General features: G+C 45.1%; 1 long non-coding RNA gene, 1 other non-coding gene and 1 pseudogene across 2 annotated transcripts; all 3 read left to right on the top strand.

Annotated features, from left to right (window-relative positions):
* Positions 1-4,093: 4,093 nt before the first annotated feature.
* On the top strand, positions 4,094-10,021 carry LOC135375251 (uncharacterized). Its single transcript, XR_010417197.1, has 2 exons — positions 4,094-4,288; positions 9,260-10,021. It is a non-coding gene; the product is annotated as an uncharacterized LOC135375251 (long non-coding RNA).
* On the top strand, positions 8,992-9,183 carry LOC135375277 (U2 spliceosomal RNA). Its single transcript, XR_010417201.1, has one exon. It is a non-coding gene; the product is annotated as a U2 spliceosomal RNA (small nuclear RNA).
* A 261-nt stretch (positions 10,022-10,282) lies between the features above and the next one.
* On the top strand, positions 10,283-10,459 carry LOC135375278 (U2 spliceosomal RNA; annotated as a pseudogene).
* Positions 10,460-21,517: the final 11,058 nt, after the last annotated feature.

Below are 21,517 nucleotides of genomic sequence, written 5' to 3'. Positions count from 1 at the left end.
CTTTAAAGAGTACCTTAAATACTTCTTAGAGTATTTAGTAGTCTACTCAAATTACTGTCAATTTTGAGTATTTTGTACTCTATTTTGTACTCTTTTTACGTAGAGTATTCAGTGTCTTATTTTAGATACTTTTGCGCAGTATTTTGTACAAGTCTGTCTCCAGGGAACTGTGGCACAATGTGTGGGCTAATTTTACAAGTATACTGGTAATATCGCTGGAGAGTGATCATCGCCTGTACTCCATACGGCTGCGCAGGGAAGCCGTACGCGCAGGAGGCACTTCGTCTGCGCCAACACGCGGCACGCTCAGCTAAGGAAGGACACGGAATTTATATGTATTGTTTAGGACAAAGGTGTTTGCATATATAACCCAAGTAATATGACTATCAACGGCTTGCGGACTATTCATATGAATACTGGACAAATACTTTCCATAATTCTTCAGGTGTGTAGATTGCATATGGGGCCTTACCATTTTGGCACCCGGATGTAATTTTTGCCCATCCTTCGAAGGGTTAAATACAAACTATGTGGCATCAACGTGGGTGTTACTCCAACCGACCGTGGTGTTTGCTAGCTCTGGTACGTTTGTTTTCCCGGGCGACCAGACCGTGTTTCCCTCTCCCCTCTCTCTGATTCGAGATAGGTGGGTATGTCAGGTGATTTCGGCACACCGAGAAGCTGTATGCTGTATCTTGATTTGACTTCAAGTTCAGGCTGCTTGTAGGCAGCTGCTCTTTTATGAGGCCAATAAAGCTTGGCAGTCATAGTGTCAGTCTCTCATAATTACCAGTTAAAACACTACATAATGGCGACGAAGATGGAATTATGAAGACTACTACTACTACTACTACTACTACTACTACTACTACTACTACTACTACCCATGCAGCGACGTCGACAGGCAGAGACAGAAATAGGGCGTTCATATGGCAAGTAGAACCTCTCGATGAATCTTCTTCGGATTGGCCTTTGTACAGCTCGCATCAGAGTTAAATGAAACGTCATGCATGCCGGCCTGCGTACCCTGATGGTGCTTAGTAGAAATAACGGCGGAGGGTGTTTTGGTCATCTATTTATTTACAGTTAGAGGGGTGCCCTCGTTATGAAGACGTTGTTTTCTGCTAGGCGCTGGCAGGGCAGGTCTCTTCCCGTATCGCAGACTGGTTCAAGTTAACTTTGGCACGAGCCGTACAGGTTGGGACAAAAGTTTACGGAACACGCGGGCGGCGTACTTTTTCTTCGGTGCGACACCCTAGCGGCTGCCGGAAGCGGGTGAGTTCACAGTTTCGGAGGTGTGGAAGGGTGTGCTGTTAGGGACACGTAGTGGTAGTTCCGGTGTCGCTTAGGTGTGCCTGGGTTGCTGAGGTGGTTTTTACGCATCGGCCGGATACCCGAAAGCGACAATGTGGATGCTTTCTTGAGGATCACTGGCGGAAAAGCGTTCAAGTTGGTAAAGGATATGTCTTCGCCAGAACTGCCTACGACTGAGGGCCCGCTTGCAAGGAACGTTGAGGCTATTCCTCAGTACTGTACTCCGAAGCTTCGGTAGTGCTTTTTGTACACGGTACTGTTCCCGTTGCAACTCGTTCTTTTAGCACTGGCAAAGCTACGGAGTACAGCACTGAAGAATAGCCTCCTCAATAGCCTCTTGAATAGCTTCGTGCAAGCGGGCGGTCTCTGGATAAGTTGCTCCCATTTTTTTTTCTTGTATGTACCAATCAATCAATCCACGGTAGGGCGCAACATGAAAATGAATTAATTGCAAAATTTGTCGCTGAATTAAAAAGCCTATAGCGGAGACGTGCAAACTTGGGAACGTGATGGACGAAATGATTTGTGGCTAGAATTTCACGAGTTCAAAAAGCTTTGTTTACCGAAGATCAAGAAAGCGGTGGGTGGACAGGGCATTTTTAATGGAGCGAGCAATGGAGACGCCGCAGAATGTTACGTCACCAAGCCTATAGACGACCCTCTGTTTACAATCGTGTGACGTCACGAGAAGACTGGTTCGAGGTTATATTTTGCTGTGGTGGGCAACAAGCGGGAAAAACGCGTCGGCTGACAAAGCTGGTACTGCCTAGGGAGCCTCCATGTGCGTCCTCGGAGAAGCCGCAGCAACCCATGGAGGCTCCCTAATACTGCCCACCAGCACGCTTTGCGCGGCGGCGTGACGTAGTCAATGACGTAGGGGCGCAGGTCGTCTATAATAAGTCTGAATCAGGGATACACTAAGTGTCGAGAAGAGAACAACGGCTAGTCGCGGTTACGTGTAAATGGTGCACGATTCCCCCGACTTAAACTCCCCCGTCCCGACTCCCCCGGCACGAAACAACCGGCTCATCTCCACCGCCCCCAATTCACCCGTCGCGTTTCCCCCGCCTTAGTGCAGTGACCCGCATATGGTCCCGGATATAATATAATATGGATATAATGTGGTCCCGGAAAAAATGGACAACATGATAACACTCCGACAGCTGTGATGTGTTTCAACAGCTGATCGCAACTATGCCCCTTTTCAGTGACTTTCATCTTTCATCGTTAATTTCTTAGGCAAATTGAGGCCTTGTATGTATTTGTCCTTCTACATGTTGTTCCAGCCTCAGCACATCAGTTCTTTCATATGCCCTTTATTTTTGGCCGCAGGCGCCAGCGGGACCATTTTTTCCGCCCAGGTTTGAAAACCGCGCGACCGCGCGTCCAAGGAAGGAAGAGAGGATCAAGAAACGCGAGGAGGAGGAGGAAAAAACGCGTGGAAAGGTGGAAAGTCACGTCGTCGCATGGGTGGCATGGGGTATGCTCCTCTCCTCCCTAGACTCTTCCTTTTTAAACCGTGATCTTTATTCTTACCGCCCGGTTTAAATGTGTGGCGTGCCCTCTTGCGCCTCTTGCGTAGTTGATGCATATACGTCCACTGTAGATCGCTGTTGACATAAGCTGGTGAGTCTTGAAGTTAACTGAATATGCATGCGTCTAGTACGTGTTTTGTGGGTTTTGTGTGCGACGTGATGGTGTATATGCAACTCGTTGCTTCATGTACAAATTGGAAGTAGTGGCGTAATGCCGTCGTGTGTATACTGATGCTTTGCAGACAATTGAACTAAATACTTACGCCAGTCAGTGGCTTGTGTACAGCACAGTGCATTAGAAAACTGAGAAAAGGGTCTACAACAATCAGTCTGCTTCAGAACGTGTCGTTTACGAAGTGTTGTATTGCGCTGCACGCAGTAACCAAAAGCAGCTTCCAAATTGCATTTGAGCAGGAAACGTCATGCAAATCATATTGAGACATTGGGTTATTTGTCTCTCTCTCAGCACGCCTTTAAAAAGCAGCAGAGTCCGAATTTTTTTTTTTTTTTTTTTTGTGTGTGGATGGGTGGGTGTGCGTGCGGGGGGAGGGAGGGAGGGGCAGTTCCTATGTCGAAGCACGCAGCGTGGGAATAAGCCCCCCAGATCCGCCACTGGTCACAAGCCCCGCAAAATGTGTCTCAATGTGTGTTAGTGGAACGCAATTAACCAACATTTTCATTGGACATTCGACAGATTGCTACTATAAGTAGGGTAATGTGACTCAATGAACCAGGTCCCGTTCCTGTTAACAGATAGCGTCATATAGTGGACACAGTGGGAGAGCCGGACGCTGAACACGTCGCAGTTTTGAAAAAGTTCTCCCAAAGTCACGGCAGTCACAGCTAAGCGTTGGAGCCCCCCCTACGTACCACGTGTTTCGAAGTTCGAACACACAGAACATAATGGGAAGCACCCTTCTGGTCGGTGACCCACATACGCTAATCCACCAAGGTAGAAGCAGTAGCGATGACGCATGTGGAAGCATTCCACGGAAGGTGATTGACACTTGCCATCTTACTTGGAAGCCCGAGACCTGTAGATTTTTTCTTTCTTCTTTTTTTTTGGGTGGGAGGGGAGGGGAAAGATAACACGAAAAATATGCGACGGAGGTGGCGTGCATATGACGTCACACCATAGCTTTACCCGTGCTTTTTCCCTCTTTCTGGTAAACCAGCGCACGTCAATGCACACCACCTATATCATATATAAGCTGACAGCGCACCTCTGACCTCAAAAGTTCGCACCCAAACCGCTTTCTCTCCCTTGCCAATCGCAAAATTACGAACTTGGTAGCTGGCAACTATGTAAGCCTAGCGCCGCCATGTTTAAAACGCAATCCCGTGATCTTTCGTCCCGCCCGCCATGTTTAAATTTGCTGCGTGTCTTCTTGGGAAGACGAGACGTGCACGTCCGGCGTAGAGTGCAGTTGACACAAGCGGTGAGTCTCGAAGTGCATTCGATATGCATTCTTTTAATGTCTTGTGTTGTCTTGATGGTGTATATAGAGCTCGTTGCTTCATGTACGACTTGGAAGTAGCCGCGTGGTGGGAGTACTTACGACGCAGTCTGTGGCGTCTGTACAGCTACGTGCACAAAATGAGTAATTTAGGTCACCAGCAGTGTGTAATCTGCTTTACAATGAGAGAATATTGTTTATAAAGCATCGTATTGCTGCACGGCAACAAATCGAAAGCAGTTTCCGCGGAATCGCATTCTAGCACAAAACGACATGCCACTCACCTGACAGAAACATCCTATGTGTTTTGAATAAGTGTATTGGGTTTTGAGGCTAGCTTTAATGTCAGTTTATAAAAAATAAAATTGCAATGTAAAAGTACAACGTATAAAGTACGTCACCCATTATTGGTTCTCTGCTGCCTGTCTTCTGGGAACCTAAGGGTCAGGGATTTAAACTCACCCGCGTAATAGTACTCATATGTATGGTCAGGCTTGTCGAAGCTCTGGTATAACATATTTTCAAAATCAACCACTACAAGCCATGGCCTGCACAAAGGGGTTTGCGAGCATGGCAACATTGGCAACCTCGAAGTGTGCCTCTGTATGTGCCCCGCAGTTAAACACGTCACATAGTGAGGTATACCCAGGCCCATGTGTGAATCGTCACAGTTTATGCTGCCAAACATGGCAACAAGAACACCACATGTAACAGCAGATGAGACAGCGATCCTGCTTGAACCATTAAGAAGCTACAAGGGCATATATTACGGAGCGTGGACACTGATCGTGTGTTTATCAAACTAAAAGGTAGCTCAGCGACAGGCTATCCAAAGGCATGCCTTCTGTGCTTGCGAAAGAAAGTCTGAAAGGGAAGGATTGCTTGAAATAGGAAGGAGGGATTGAAAAGGAAAATAGTACATAAAAATTTGGTCCTTAAACTGATTCCTGCTGCGCTGTAGCATCTGTCCTGCTGCAAGCAGTGTAACAGGCTGACAGATCTGACGTGCGGGTGCCCCAAAGACCTTTTAAAAGAAACGCTGTCATGTGTTGTCACCAACTCCAGGGCGACTCGTTGAGAAAGCCGACACACTCAAGCTGCCTGACAACAGATAACTTGGACCTCGGCACGGTAGAGAGTGAGGAGGCAGAAATCAGCTAGAACACTTTACTACGGCAGGTGAAAATATAACATGAAAACAATAAAAAAGCCACGATACATATCTCCGATTCCAGCGATGTAGTCCTCTTCAACATCTAGTGCTTTATCGTCCTGTGATGCTACTGCATGCGATGACTTGATGGTGCTTTCTCGACGCTGTTGCAATCAACACGCAGACACAACACCAGCACAATGTTTTGTCTCAGTACATTGTGCATGTCCCCTCGCACAGTTCTTGCACACTAGCCTGAAGTGGGCACCCTGACCACAACCGTCTCAACCCTGTGGCCGCACCACACTAAATACCCCGAACATCCCCGTGTCCTATTCTAGGCGTTTTCTTTTTGTCTCCGATTCCCCAAATGTCTGGCGTCTTGCGAGTCTTTCACGTTTCCTGATTTTGTATATATTTGCTCCACGTATTGAGTCCGGTGAATTATCGCGCCTCACCTTACACACTTTGAAACTGATTTACTGCACTCCGAAACTTCGACAGTACCCTTCGGACCACAAACATTCCCATAGTCAACCGCAGACCCCCCCATGAACCCGAGACTATTGGTATGTCGCTCTTCACACAGTTACAGTGGAGGGCACCCTAAATATATGGCCTCCGAAAGAACACATGTTCAGGCCATTCCATTTGATTGTGTTTGATTGTGATTGATGGTGTTTCCGTCCACTAACACATGGACAACAGACAAACTACTTTGGGTCCCTCTCCTTTTTGGAAGAGGTTCGCCATCTCCTTCACAACTAAACAGGTGTAGCCTCAAACACACGGCAAGCCAATAATTTGAATCTCACAAATATGAGAGCTTCGTTGAATTTTTTAGAAATCTTTATTACGGTTTTCTGTACTTATTAGAGCCTCATCACACCTAATCTGAGAGATTTTTGACACACTCGCACGAAGGTCTTCCCGCATCGTATGCATCATGTTTTTTTTTTTTCTGCTACTAATCAAAAACTCTGCTATCAGAGATACCTACTGAACTATTGGACTAAAATATGATCATGCTTAGCAATTTGAAATTTACTGCTCGAAAATATGTTGTGCTGCTCTGTCATTTCTTGTCTGAACAGCTGGCACTGTAGGGGCATTGCCTCGGGTCTTTGCCATCCCCAGTAATGGGTTGTTAGCACAGGAGATAATTGTACTGTAGGAAAGCTTCGTCTTTTGCCACAAGACTCCACTTTAAAACAAATATGGTTGAGTGTCCAGGGCCTCTTGACACGGGCAGGGCACCCAGGGGCAGACCTAGGGAGGGGGGTTCAAATGTCCTGACCACCGCTTTCTTTTCTGTCGTCTAGACCTGGACCCTGATAAATACTAGACACATGTGCAATCCTGATTGGTGCCTTTACCTTTACAGTACATGTGGACAAACTCTCACATAGCAATTTCTATGCAGACAGAGTTATTCACACCGTAGCTTACAAATGAACAGGCAGCACTAACAACTTTAATGTTAACAAATTATGTTCAAATGATGTACAATTGTAGGATTGGTGATTCTGTGGGATCTGCTTGTATCGATCATTTATGGGTAATAAACGTAGGTGTAGTGGTTCCTTAAAATTAGTAAGTGAAGTAGCATGAGTGAAGCGAGTGCCGAAGTCGTTCAAACCAGTTGGGATGAGGGATTGTTGGTTCCATAGTTGGCGCTAATTGAAGCAGTTTTGTAATTTGGATGATTTCTTATATGATACTGCAAAGGGGAGTCTGGGGTGATGGCCATGGAAGCAGAAGTCACAGCACTGTTTGCATAGGTGCCTAATTTCTACGTAAATATATTATCTTCTGTTTGTATGCAAGAGTACTGAAACAGGTTGGACATGTTTCTTACATGTAGAAAACATGGCAAAACATGACATGTATGAAAAGTTTAATGATAGTTCATGGATTGGAGTGAGGAGCATATGACACAAGATTCAGTACATATTTTTGATACTGGTCCTTCCTGTTTTGCCCCTGACAGGTGAATGTTCACAGCATTTTAATTTTTCCCAGTAACGTTAGCGGTAGTCTACAGACAGTGTGCTGTAACAAAGTTGCCTGAGGGAATGGGTTGCTAGCACTGTCCCAATATTATTAATCACTCTCTGTGGTTGATCCGTAAACATCATTGAAAAATAACTGAGCTGTCGCCCGGATGCTAGTTCACATAATTTGTAAAAATAACCAGTTGTGCTGAGTAGCTGCAAGAAATCTACGACACAAGTCTCAATGTTGACAAAAAGCAAGGGTTTTCCATGTCCTGGAATTACTAATGCATGGGCCTGGTATAACCCGAAGAACAGGACAAAAAGGTTTAAAGCCCTGATGCCAGTACAAACATATTATGCTGCACAGGAGCCGAAATTCATGTATAATCGCGTACCAGGGAACAACAATGCACCTCTGTTCAAGATATTCGCAACTTCCGACTTTTAGGTTTACGATCGCCTCGATTTGTGTGCTGCAACATTATTTCTGTTGTACTGAAGTTAATATGACCTTATATTATTGTACGGAATGCTCAAGGCAGTGTAAGATACACCCCAGTTGCACTTTTACTGTGTGGGGGACAGATTGTGTGGCACCACTCTATACAGGAGCACTATTGGATATCTGGATGTAATAATGAAAGGTACATCGTAACCGGCCATTAGTATTTGACCCTCGGCATCACAATGCATTTCCGAGGGGCCCATTGTTAATTTCTAATCGTTTGGAGGAGGAGGCGGAAGATTTCGAATGAACCCCATGCTTTTGGGAGAAATGCGTACCAAGTCGCGCCATGAAAGACCAGAGTTTATATGCATCAAAAATATATCTGATGTTTCAGACAATGTACGTACATACCATGACGGCAAGTTCGCCTGTGTACTTCCAACATGGCGTTTGCGCCAACGTCGTCTGCTCGCGATGATCGCTTCCCTTCCGGGGCATTTCTCGACGACTGCCCATGTGTAATCGCGAATTGGGTTAATAGTAATTTCCTATTAATCGTTGCTAATCCTATTATATCTATGATGACCGTCTGGGAGGGATACTTACTTCGGAGTACACCTCCATCGCCTCAATGGTGTATACCGTGTATACCGACGAGCTGGTTGGTGGCTCTTGAAGAGATGCGAGATATCGTTCGGTATGGTGGAGCGTTATCAAAAAGACTATGCCTGATTTATATAGAGATAATCTATTTGGCTTAATTGGTTTATAGTACGGATTAACATTTTGTTTCCACGGAGGCGATTTGCGGTAGATGGGGTGGGGAGCGTTAACAACTCATGGCGAACCATTTGAACGGGCGCCGGGTCAGGTGGACGTTAGTAAATGTACGTATAGATGAGGATACGATAATAATAAATATAATTTGAGCAATAAACAAGCAGCAAGTATGATATTGTTTCGGTTTGGTGAAGCTGGATGGCCCATACGCGTGTACGGGCGGTAACTTCATTAGGGGGGTCGCTCGCTCACCCGAACGTTTTACATACAAGATTTGATGGCGTGCGATTTTCACAAATATATCGTTATCGCTTCTCGGCCTTTTGGCTAAGATCAAAGTGTAGTATCTGTTCTTATCAGCTTAATATCTGATACGAGTCCTATTTGGACTCAAGATATTAAACTTATTTTTGGAATGCGGCGGAGTGCTTGAAGCTTGCTTCACCTCTGCCACGGGTTGGCCCGGTATTGCAGTACCTCCGGGATCGGCCCACTCCCCTCATGGGGAGACCATAAATAATAAAAAAATAGAAGCATCATGTAAAGAAATATAATTTTCACCTTTTTATTTTCAGATTTACTCACACATGTCACATCAGAGTCAGCAATTGGGCTTGCCCACAGCGCTCAATAAAATTTGCCTTCATTCCTGTGATGGTGGCAAGATTCCAAATGACATTTGCAATGAAACTCTGAAATCCAGAAAAGCCTCATAAGAAACAATTGCTGTGAGACTGCAACAGCATCTGCCAGACACAGACTGCCAGTTAGAGAGAGGCTACATCGCTTTGGGGTTCCCCGGTGGAACTCCTGTGTGATGTGTGGCACAGTCGAGACACATTGCCATGCCCTTTTTGACTGCATTAACGTTGCAGCTATGTGGAGGTTGGTGGCCACGCTTTATCGCCTCCCTGCGGTAGCATACAGTACAGTACAGTACAGGTGCTTATAACCTCATCCCTGTGCAAGAATGGAAGCTGCCCGCTTTCATGCTGCTAGTGGCAGAGATCACCTACCAACACTGGACAGCCGAGACGCACAGCGTGTACGGTCGCAGCCAGTGACGCTTGGAAGAGTTCTTGGCTTGCCGAATCGCGTTTAGGGCGAGTCAGAATTTACAACCCTCGGTTACGAACAATTTAGGAGGTGTCGGAAAAGCCACTGGAATGCGTTCGTGATTGCCAATGGCAAAATCATCTTCAAGTTTTGAAAAAAAAAAACAGGATCAAAAGACTGGGTTTGTGGGGACCCTCCCGCAGTGAGCTCCCTCCAACTACTGTGTGAATGTATTATGCGACCGTGGTTACAGTGATAAATAATCTCATACATATTCAGCAGTCAGATCGTTTGGGTTCTACATAACCATCTGCGTGAAAGTGCAGTGACTGTGTGAGCGAATACGAGTGAGTGCGAGTGCAGTGATCTCCGCTGTGCTTTGTTTGTAAACAGATTTCTATACATTCATTCGGATGCTTGTGTTCATGTCTCATATTTGTCCATGTAATGTCCCAGTCCCCTTGATTGATTTGTCGCATTTTTTAAATCTGAATTTATTGTGTGAAGTTTTGTACTGCAGACATGTTGTCTCTAAGTTTTAAACAGTTCATTATTCTCAGTAAACATCTGTTCTTATCAGCTTAGTATCTGATAGGAGTCCTATTTGTACTCAAGATATTAAACTTATTTTTGGAATACGGCGGAATGCTTGAAGCTTACTTCAACTGTGCCACGGGTTGGCTGGGTATTGCAGTACCTTCAGGGTCGGCCCACTCCTCTGATGGGGAGACCATCAATAATAAAAATATAGAAGCATTATGTAAAAAATGTGATTTCCACCTTTCAGGTGTGGCATATCACATCAAATACATCACATCACAGTCAGACTTGCTCGCTCCCAATACCTTGCCCCACCCAACGCAGGGAGTCTACAGATAATGAAAAAGCAGAAATATTAGTTGTTCCCACTAATTTCCACCTTTCACTTCTTTGCTCCAAGCCCGATCCCAATCATTGCCCGTGATCACCCACAACGTTCGCTCACCCTTAGGTCCATTTCACGATTAATTGCAACAGGGTTATGCTCACTCTCACGTTGATATATGCAAGCACCATTGACACTATATTGGAGCTTACTTTAAAAACATACACACACGTAATAGGATGTGTGTGCAACAAAATATAAAGATGTTTCTATATCACATAGAAACGTGTAAGAAATAGGTATTGCATATTAGGTGATTTAGATGCGAAGCAGTTATGGCTAAAATGCCTTAGAGTTGAAGAAAAGGATAATACTAGATGCCATGCACAGACAGGGTGATGCCCTGGGTTAAAATCCTCTTACCAGCTGTGCTGTGAGGAAGTTTTTTTGGTGTTCCTCAGGATGCTTTAAAGCAAATGTTGGCATGGATCCCCCTAGCAACATGCCACCACACTGGCAGGCAGAGCATGTGGCAACGACACTCCCACCAAATAATCAACCAAAGCTGGAGCCTGCTACTCGTATTTATTTTGTGGAATTTTTATTTATTTCCACATACTGTCAATCCATCAGGGTCAAATCCATCAAAACGGGTGAGCACAAATAATGCGGTATGAAACACTGTACAATATACACTGTTATCTGCTGTGAGCTACAGTGCTTATCTATTGTACAGTGTTTCATACCGCATTATTCGTGCTCACCCGTTTTGATGGATTTGACCCCTGATGGATTGACAGTATGTGGAAATAAACAAATAAAAATTCCACAAAATAAATACGAGTAGCAGGCTCCAGCTTTGGTTGATTATTTGGTGGGAGTGTCGTTGCCACATCCTCTGCCTGCCAGTGTGGTGGCATGTTGCTAGGGGGATCCATGCCAACATTTGCTTTAAAGCTTCCTGAGGAACACCAAAAAAATTTCCTCACAGCACAGCTGGTAAGAGGATTTTAACCCAGGGCGCCACCCTGTCTGTGCATGGCATCTAGTATTATCCTTTTCTTCAACTCTAAGGCATTTTAGCCATAACTGCTTCGCATCTAAATCACCTAATATGCAATACCTATTTCTTACACGTTTCTATGAGAATGCAGTATGCATTTGTAATGTTTGTTATGCGAGGATGTAATTACTGCACATTTAAAGAGAGTGTTTAGATCACATTTGACACGACGCAAGATACCACTACAAGAGGTGCAGACCAAGATGGTGGTCAACTTCCAACAGCACGCACACCAATCAGAGCAAGCAGTGGAAGTGAAAGCCTGACATAAACGTGTATGGGAAACACACTGTACAACATAAGTTGTGACACTTCAAATGACATCCGGCTCTGAGGCCTCACGTAGACAAGCGCATACCAGAGAAGAAAGCCTGCAAGCAGGTTCCCCCCCAACCATCTAGGCAACAGTTCATTATTTTATTATACCCTCCAAGCCTCGGAGGTGTTACAGAGGGGAGTGTGTACAGGAAATTACAAAAGGAAAAATAAAAAAAGGCACGTATGATTAACGCTTTAATAAATCGCTAACATAACATAGCATAAATCACTAACGCTTATTGATGGTGAGTGAGGAGACGGTCATATACAGGTTCGATGAACCTATTAGTATCAACAATTAATGTAATAGAGCTTCTATTAATGTATGGGGTATGAATGATTCGTTTTATTGATTCATACGTGCCCGAGGACAGCCACAAGGGCCTTGGTGTTGGTGCACATAAAGAGAGGCAGGGAAATAGCAATTACCACAGTGCAAATACCACAAGTACATTAAAAACACACAATGTACAACATAACGCAACACAATACCGTAACACCGTACACCACAATACAATACAACATAGTGAGTATTCGCAAATAAACATTGAGTGAATTAATGAAATTGAATTAAATTGTGACAGTACAGGTAGCAACCAGTAAGTAAAAGAGGACAGAATAGAGAATCAATAGAGAATACAGGTAGCCACAGTGTGCTAGGCTATTACACAGGTAACCAGAGTGCACTAAACTATGATAGTACTAACAATGATAACAGGTAGCCACAATGCGCTAGGCTATAATACTAACAATGATAATACTGCGATAACATGGGTACCCAAAACACACTAAACTATATGATACACATGAGGTAACGTCACACTTGAATGTCATGTGGGAAGTAGAGAACACGTCACATGATGTGTGTACAAAGTTCAGCATCATCTGGCAACACGTTAGGGCATCATTTAGACAGAAGTTACGCACGTAGAAACATTGTGGATGACTCATAGTACCAGTACAACAACTAAAGTTAATACAGCTGAGGACAGGGATGCATAAATACACTTTTGGGGTATTTAAATATAAATACAAAATACTACATGTTCTCATGTATCTAAATACTGCCTATAAATACTTTATGATGAAAGTAATTAAATAAAAAATATAAATACATTATGACAGTATTTAAATACTGTAACTACTTCCGTAAATACATTGAGCCGTCTAGGCACATTATTCTTTTAAATTATATAATAAATGGAGCCACCTGTGGATACATCTCGGCTGCACACAATGCCCTCATACTTCTTTATTTTTCCGTGATGCACTGTGACCGGCTTCCCATTGAACAGAAACGTCTCCTTGAGTCTCAGGAGCAGCGAGGGGGGTATTAGAGTGGACCGTAACGGGACGCGTCGGGACAAGAACCGACGACGACTCAAAACCAGCTAATGAACTCGTTATCGCTTCTTCTACTTTCTCTATGTTGAATAAAGTGTTCATTTGCTGGTTTTGAGTCGTCGTTGTCGGTTCTTGTTCCCTGTCTGTCCTGTCCAGTCCCCCCCGCTGCTCGTCCGACTCAAGGAGATGTTTCCGCTCAATCGCATACACCGGCTTGCCTGCCTCCTTCGACTTTCCATCTTCAGCGACGACAGTGAAATACTCCCCGTCAAAAATAGTCACTAAATGAGCTATTTAGCAATTCGAAGCTTATTTAGTGACTCTAGTCAAAAATTGTCCGGCGCGCTGCAGCCATTCTCCTGAGTTCCCAGTGAATGACTGAGTAGAATTGCCGCTAACAGTCGCATTTTAAACGTTCCCTGTAGATAGCAGGCTTTGTCAAGTGATGCAAGAGGGTTACAAATCGCATCTTTCCCAGTTCTCATTTCCCTCCCCGCTTCCAAGACTGAAGCAACGGAGGTGGCAATGCCCTCATTCGCACATTGTGCTGTTTTCTAGAAGGACGGAAATCTCCGAACGCACGGGATGAGTGACCAGTAGCCTCTAACCAAGATACCCTTCATCGCTGCAGGCTAACAATGTGGAACTCGAGAGAAGCACACAAATACGGGAGGATGAGATATGTGTATTTAAGTGTATTTTAAATATAAGTACGCCTAAAATGGTATTTAAATATAAATATAAATACATTTTTCTTGCCTGTATTTAAATATGTATTTTAAATACATGTATTTATATTTTAAATACTATTCTAAATACAATGTATTTAAATACTGCCCATCCCTGGCTGAGGAGATAGGGAGCATCAAGAATAGAGTGGATGCATTCGTAAAGGAACATAACATCAGCAATACTGCGCTGTAATGACAGTGGTTGAAGCTTAAAATATGCTAAGAGTTTTGAATAGTCATATTTAGTGAAGCCGGGAATATTTCTGAGGAAGGTGTTACGGGCAATATGTAGTGCTCTTTTCTGTATGGCCTCAAGACGTTTAGTGCTCGTGGCAGAGAGGTCATTCCAAACAACTGATGAATATTCTAGTTGTGCAAGAACGTGGCACTTAAACAATTTGATGAAGATTGCGGGAGTATCAAACACTTTACATTTATAAGTCAGTAGGCCGAGAACATGAAGTGCAAAAGAACGCATGGATTCTATGTGCTCATGGAATTTCAGTGTAGAATCAAACGTGATCCCCAAATCGCAAATAGTAGTTGCACGGCTAATCTCGGCATCTGACATATAATTGAAAACTGTTTTGTTTGTTTTACGGGTGAATTATACAATTTTGGTTTTTGTAGTATTGATCTTCAATCGAATTTTCGAGCACCAGCTAATGACATTATTTTTGTCTTCTTGTAGTAGAATACAGTCAGATGAAGAAGATATGATCCTCATGATCTTGAAGTCGTCAGCGTACTGAAGTTGAGTTGAGTGCATAACGGGCGATGCAAGGTCATTAATAAATATACTAAAGAGTAAAGGTCAGAGATTAGAACCCTGAGGGATTCCAGATGTAGGTGAATAAAAATAAGAGCACGCACCAGAGACACGGACATAATATTTTCACTTACACAGATATGGTTGATAGAATAGTAAAAGGCGTTCGCAAAGACCATAAGATCGCAGTTTGCATACAAGAATGTCATGATCCATTAAGGCAAACACTTTGGAGACATCGAAAAGGACAACACCGACTTGACCGCAAGTGTTGAAGACTGGTGAAACGACTGACATAAATGACACCAGATTTGTGATTGTTGATCTACCTGGCATAAACCCATGTTGACATTCTACAATTTTCTGCTTGAAGAATGATCCTAAATGCTTGTAAATAATGTGTTCAAACACTTCAGAGGCGGCACATAAAATACTAATGGGTCTGTAGGAAGGGAGTTGCCTCAGGACAGAAGCCGCCGATATTTCGAACAGAGACTGTTCTTCTTCTGTAGTTGGTTGAAAGGAGCTTGTTGCCTAACTTATGAACTGGGACTACAAGGGAAGTCTTCCAGTGACTAGGAAAAGTATTGCAGTGTAGGGATAGGTTAAAAATAAACGTGAGCACAGGTGCAAGGATATCATAATATGCCTTGAGAAGGACAGCAGGTATACCATTAAGGCCTGGAGTAGTGGACGGTTTAGGCTTGCGGATGGCATTATGGACATCACTCACAGTTACCTCAAACATGGTCAGACTGTCGACAGAGCCTGAGCAGTCGGGGGTTAGCAACAGAGGTTGTGGTAGTAGTGTTGTATATAGATCCAAAATGCGATGCGAATATACAGTCAAACTCCTTTATAGCGAACACTGTTTAACGAAAATACCACTACAGCAAATTTTTTTGCGGTCCCGCTGCAGCCCCATAGGTCCAATAATGGACATTCTTTTTAATGAAACTACCTTTACTGTGAATTTTTTTTGCTGTCCCCTGAGTTTCGTTGTAAAGGAGTTTGACTGTATTTGCAACAGTTGGCGGACTCGAGTGCATCATGTCAGTAGTGAGTGTGTAGAACACTGAGGTGCTACAATTGTAAATGTCGACTTTGTGTTGATGGTCAATGCGCAATGATAACTACAATGGAGGCAACAATAGCAATGATTTTCGATGGCCATTTTTACGAAAAATTTTATGAAAAACTGCGAGATGTGATACCTTCTGCTGGAAATCGAGTGATGCTAATTTCAAATTGTGTTCATTTCGCTGGCGCTTGCTGTGCGGTTTAATTTACCAAAAATGAAACGACTGGGTCTATTTTGAACACTTCCTAAAATCTGTTTTAGTGACTCCTTTGTAGGATCCTATACTGCTGCTGCATATTCAAGTGTTGGCCAGACGAGAGTTTTATATAAACTAAGTTCTACTGGAGCCATCTGACAATTTCACCTAATGTAGCCGTGAGTGCAATTGGCATTGGTTGTGATATATTCCAACTGACGTTTCCTTGACAAATTATTAGTAAGATACACCCCTAAATATTTATAAGAATTAACTGTTTCAAGAGCGGACATTTCAATGTAGTACAGCTCAGACTGGTTCTTTTCAGTTCAAAACACCATCTGAGGAGCAGAGGTAGAAAGAGGAGGCATACGCAGGAAGACTAAACGCAAGAGTTAGAAGCACGTATTGCTCTTCTTCCTTTTAAATAACTATGAAACTCTTGATACTCAACGTTAGAGGTCTGCGTCAACATGGGAAGCAGTGCATGCTCGGTGCTCTACTTGATTCACTAGAAGTACGTATTGCATTCCTCCGGGAGACCCATTTTGGCAGCTTCCAGGGATTGCCTTGCAGGGATATTTTAGTTTTGGTACAACCAGGTCTTGAGGAGCAGCTATTCTTATAACAAAGCGCTTTCGAGGCAGAGTCCTGCGGCATTCCTGTGACCTTGAGAGTTGAATTGTTTCTGTGGACATCAATTTGCAAGGGTGCGATAAACGCCTCATCGCGCTCTATGCACCTGCCGACTATCGCGAGGGAAACTATTTCTTCAGATGCGTGGATCCGTATTTACTTGGCAAACGAAAGGTGATCCTTGGTGGTGACGTCAGCTGTGTGATTGATGACATGCACGATAGGCCAGGCGGTACCCCACTGCAGCAGCCATGGCAATCCAACGAATTACGTCGTCTGCTGCGAGCGAGAGCACTAACAGACACTTGGAACCACACCAGGCTTCACCTTCAGTGCCCAGGACCGTCACATACGCCTTGATCGTTTTTATGTGTCGGGAGTCATGCTTCCGTCAGTTCAAGACTGCGCAGTGATACAGGTTGGCACTTCTGCACAATTTTTGTCGGATCACAAAGCAGTGCCTTTGGAGACCTGTGATCCACGTGGCTTTGGGCCCCAACCTTCCCCATGGCGCCCAAACGTTTCGCTTTTAGAATGTGATAGAGTGGCAAAGGAGTGCTCGTTTGAGAGAGCATTCAATAAAAGTAAAAAATAAAGCTTCTAACTCTGAAATTGCAAAACATTTGGAAGGATGCTCAGATTACTTCCCTCTATGGGATGAAACAATTGTAAAGGCATCCGAAGTGGACCCTCACAGAAGGCTTTTGTGGAAACTGTGTCAGCAAACCTTCCGTAATCCTCGGTCCGGCCTTGAACAGACTGCTTGTTCCCCCGAAATGACCTCCTGTTTTGTTCCCTGGTGTTTCCTTCCCTTCTGTTTGTATATATTTCTTGTTTGTGAAGTAAAATTTTCAGCTGTGTTTGAGACTTTGTGTTGTGTCTGTCCCTTCGTGTTCCCTATTCTCAGGAGTTTTTACATTATGCATCATCTTCACCAGCTCGCTTGCTTCCTAGCCATTTTTTCATTGAAGATCTGTCTGGCTACAACGATGGAGCATTCAGGACATCATCAAATGAACTCAGGAACATATGGACTGAGGCAAGGAAGGCGTCTAGACGGCTAGGAGTGTCCTGGGAGCTGACTGAGGATGGACCCTGCATTACCAAAGGGGCAGCAACAATGACGCAAACCTGGCGAACTAGAGCTATGCGGACGCTTCGGCAGCAGCTTGATGAAGAGAAAACCTCCCGACTTGCTAACCTCCCAGACCAAGGAAAGGTGAATGAATGTATAGCTATGGATGCCTCCAGTTCGCGCTTCATCAAAACTGGATTGTACACTCGCTTTGCGGACTGGAGATTTATCCATAGAGCACGCCTCAACCTGTTGCCGGAGCAAGCAATGGAGCAAGAAGGTATGGAAACGGAGATAAGTGCTGCCGGAGGTGTGGCTATAGCAATGAGACGTTGCCACATGTAATATGCCACTGTATGAGGTAGAGCAAGCATTTCACAGACCGCCATAACGAAGTGGTCTCAAGGATTGAAAAGGCAGCGCAAGACAAGTTCATGTGCATTGCAGCCAACGCGCCAATTGCCGGATCATCCCTACGCCTTGTACTGTAGGTCCTTGTACTCGCCAGAGAAGAGGAAGCAGCTATCATCGATATCACATGCCCCTTTGAGAACCGATCAGGATCTCTGAAAGACGCCCGACAGGCAAAGCTACAGAAGTATGCTCCATTGAAGGAACTCCTGCAGAGGAGGTACCAAAAAGTCACCATTGAAGCCATAGTGGTTGGAGCACTGGGAACATGGGACCCCGAAAATGACAAGTTCCTAAAAAGACTTTGCTCCAGGCGTTACCTCGAAACAATGAAGAGACTATGTGTGAGTGCTGTTATCAGAGCATCAAGGGACATCTGTGCCAACCATATATCAGGTGGCTCAAGATGAAGGCTAATGATGTTCCACAAAACTAGCTTGACATGCACCAAAAAAAAAAAAAGAAATGCCCTAAACATAAATAAATGCACCAAGTCCTACCTGAGGCTATTCAAGAAGCTCTGTGTGAGCGATGTGATAGCAGCTTCACGGAACATCTACGTCGGACATGTGACTGGGATCCCAATTGTTTAGCGACTCCTTTGTACATATTTAGCTCTTCGCCCAAAGCTCTTCATTCCTGCTTATTTCCCCCCCCCCCTTCTCATTATGCAGTGTAGTATGTAGTGTGCAAGACTGAACCTGGTACCCCTCAATGGCGCGAAGCCATGGCTTGCGGGCAATAACAAGCGATGCCGACGATGTGGATATACATCAGAAACGTTACCGCACATCCTGGCGCACTGTATGCTGAAAAGTGTACAATACACCGAGAGGCATAACCGAATCGTGCAACGCGTCAAAACAGCTGCCCAGGGAAGGTACACAGTCATTGCGGAAAACACACCAGTTGGCGACACGGGACTGCGACACTGAGCCGGTCACCTAAAGCAGTGAGAGCCGACGGACGTGTCAACGTGGACTGTGTAACATGTAACTTTTCATGCTCATCACTCTGTAATACGGTACATGTAAGCTGTGATGTAGAACAGTCCATGCTCAAGATATTCTATTACAGCCATTATTTATGCCATAGTTGCTAACGTCTACTTCCTCAGATCACCTTTCAGAGCTTATACTGCTTATACCTTGTCATTCTTCTTTTTCAGTGTAGTTTGAACTGTTTGTTTCTCCCATTACTTGTTAATACTATTGAAAGAAAAATCGTTCGATTTGCGTCACGCAGCAGGATATCAGAAGGGAGTCCAGGAGTCGGGACACTGCAAGGACCTGAAGATGGCCGCTCGGCATCTCATCAACAGGGACTTCAGCTTTGACCTGGAAGTTGAGAGAGACGTTAAGACGTCTCACGTTCTGCAGGGGCTGCTGAAGGCAGTCGGTAGAGACGCCAGGGGCGTCAACCCCTTTGGGCAAGGACGGTTCACCGTTACAAAGACAACGAAGAGCGCTGCAGAAGTGCTGTCCAAGTCTGGGGTACTGGGGCAGGCAGAGAATACCCGCTCGTGCCTCTTGCCAGCATTACGACACTGGTTACTGTGCATTTCCTCCCTGTGACGAACGGGGACCTCGCTGACGTAATCAAGATGTACAGGAAGGTTATATCGGTCAAGAGGGAGTATCTTCGTGAAGCTCCAATGGAAGAGAAAGGTAGCAGGAGGGTCGTCATCGAAATGAAGACTGACATTCCAAACTACGTAGAAGTGGACGGTTTCAAGGTGATGTGCACTTATGTCGTGATGAAAAAGGAATGCAGGTGGTGTAGCATCGAGGGCTATTTTTCGTACCACTGCAAGACGCCACAATGCAAGAGATGCGGGGACTTTGGCCACCTTGCCAAAAGCTGCTCCATGCCTTGTAAAAGGTGCGGTGAGGACCATGCTACCACCACGTGTACGGTCTTCACTTATGCGAGCGTGGCGACGCCAACAGTGGATAACGCATGCACCGGGGATGTCCAACTGGACTGGATGGAGGATGATCTATTAAATGATCCTGAAACCACGTCTGCGACTCGGGGAACGGAGGGACCCCTCCTGCAGGGGACCGAGGAGGTATCGGTGACGGTCGTCCAGGAGGAAGAAAAGGGCTCAAGCAGCGACGTACAGAGGCACCCACATCATGCTCCTGACATAGGACAGCAGATACAAGATGATTCGGAACCTGTGACAGAACCTGACAGTGAAATGGACGTTATGTCAGCTTCCGGTGTGGGTAAAAAGAGGTCCTCCATCAGCCAAGCGCTGTGAGGGAGACCGGGAGAAATATAATGGCTACCCTACAGTGGAGACGGGAGCCTGCAAGATGCTTTTGGAAGTGACAAAAGAGGTCCTCTATAGTGCCTCTATAGTGGAATTCCGAAAGCTCTTCTGCTGCTGCAGCCAAGAGTATCATTTTGTTGCAGAGTGCACAATGCCGAGGTGTAGACAATGTGCAGACTATTGTCATGAGGCTTCCTCCAGGCAGTGAGTGGTGCTGGAAATGTGGGATAGACCACTGGACCACCCGGTGTCACATGAAAACTTATGCCAGCATCACAAATGCAGACGACATGGAGGAATCAGACATGCCGGAACTCATGGATGCTCAGACTGTGGATGCCCTGAGCAACAGTGCGGTACTGGACCCACCGCAGGCAAGCAAAATGTCCCATCAAGGGGTCGCCATTGCGTCCTCAGAGGAACTTAAGGAGGATGGTCGCCATTGTGATGCCCCAAAACGTGCCCCAGACAACAGCGGCAGGGGGTGATACACTCTCACTTGACCTGCCAGTATAGTTTCATCTCGGGAGTCTCACCTGGATGAGATAAATTCAATTGCCTCCAGCGACAGCTCGAAGGGGCAGCTGGTCATCGACGAAGATGCCTTACCAACGCAGATAGCCTCAGTGGATGGTGACAGCCAGGAGGACGTGCCGCCAGCCAAACGGGTGCATTCGTCGACCAAGTCTCGGGAGTCGGGGGGGGCAACACCACGCACGCAGGGGCACATGCAGGAGGACTGAACGCGAGAGGCAGAAGCAAGTATTGCTCCGGCCGCTCTCTTCTTCCTTTCAAAAGACGACGATGACTCTTGATACTCAACGTTAGAGGTCTGCGTCAACATAGGAAGCAGCACACGCTTGATGCTCTACTTGAGTCTAGAAGTTGATATTGCATTCCTTCAGGAGACCCATTTTGGCAGCTTCCAGGAGGCGAAGAACTTTGAAAGTAGGATTTCCTTGCAGGGTTGTGTTAGTATAGCCGAGGCATTGGAGCCGAGAAGGCTGCAA

This window comes from Ornithodoros turicata, unplaced genomic scaffold (genome assembly GCF_037126465.1).
Source record: "Ornithodoros turicata isolate Travis unplaced genomic scaffold, ASM3712646v1 ctg00000843.1, whole genome shotgun sequence".
Lineage (NCBI taxonomy): Eukaryota > Metazoa > Arthropoda > Arachnida > Ixodida > Argasidae > Ornithodoros > Ornithodoros turicata.
The sequence above is the reverse complement of the archived record's forward strand: the minus strand, read 5'-3'. Positions and strand labels throughout refer to the sequence as shown.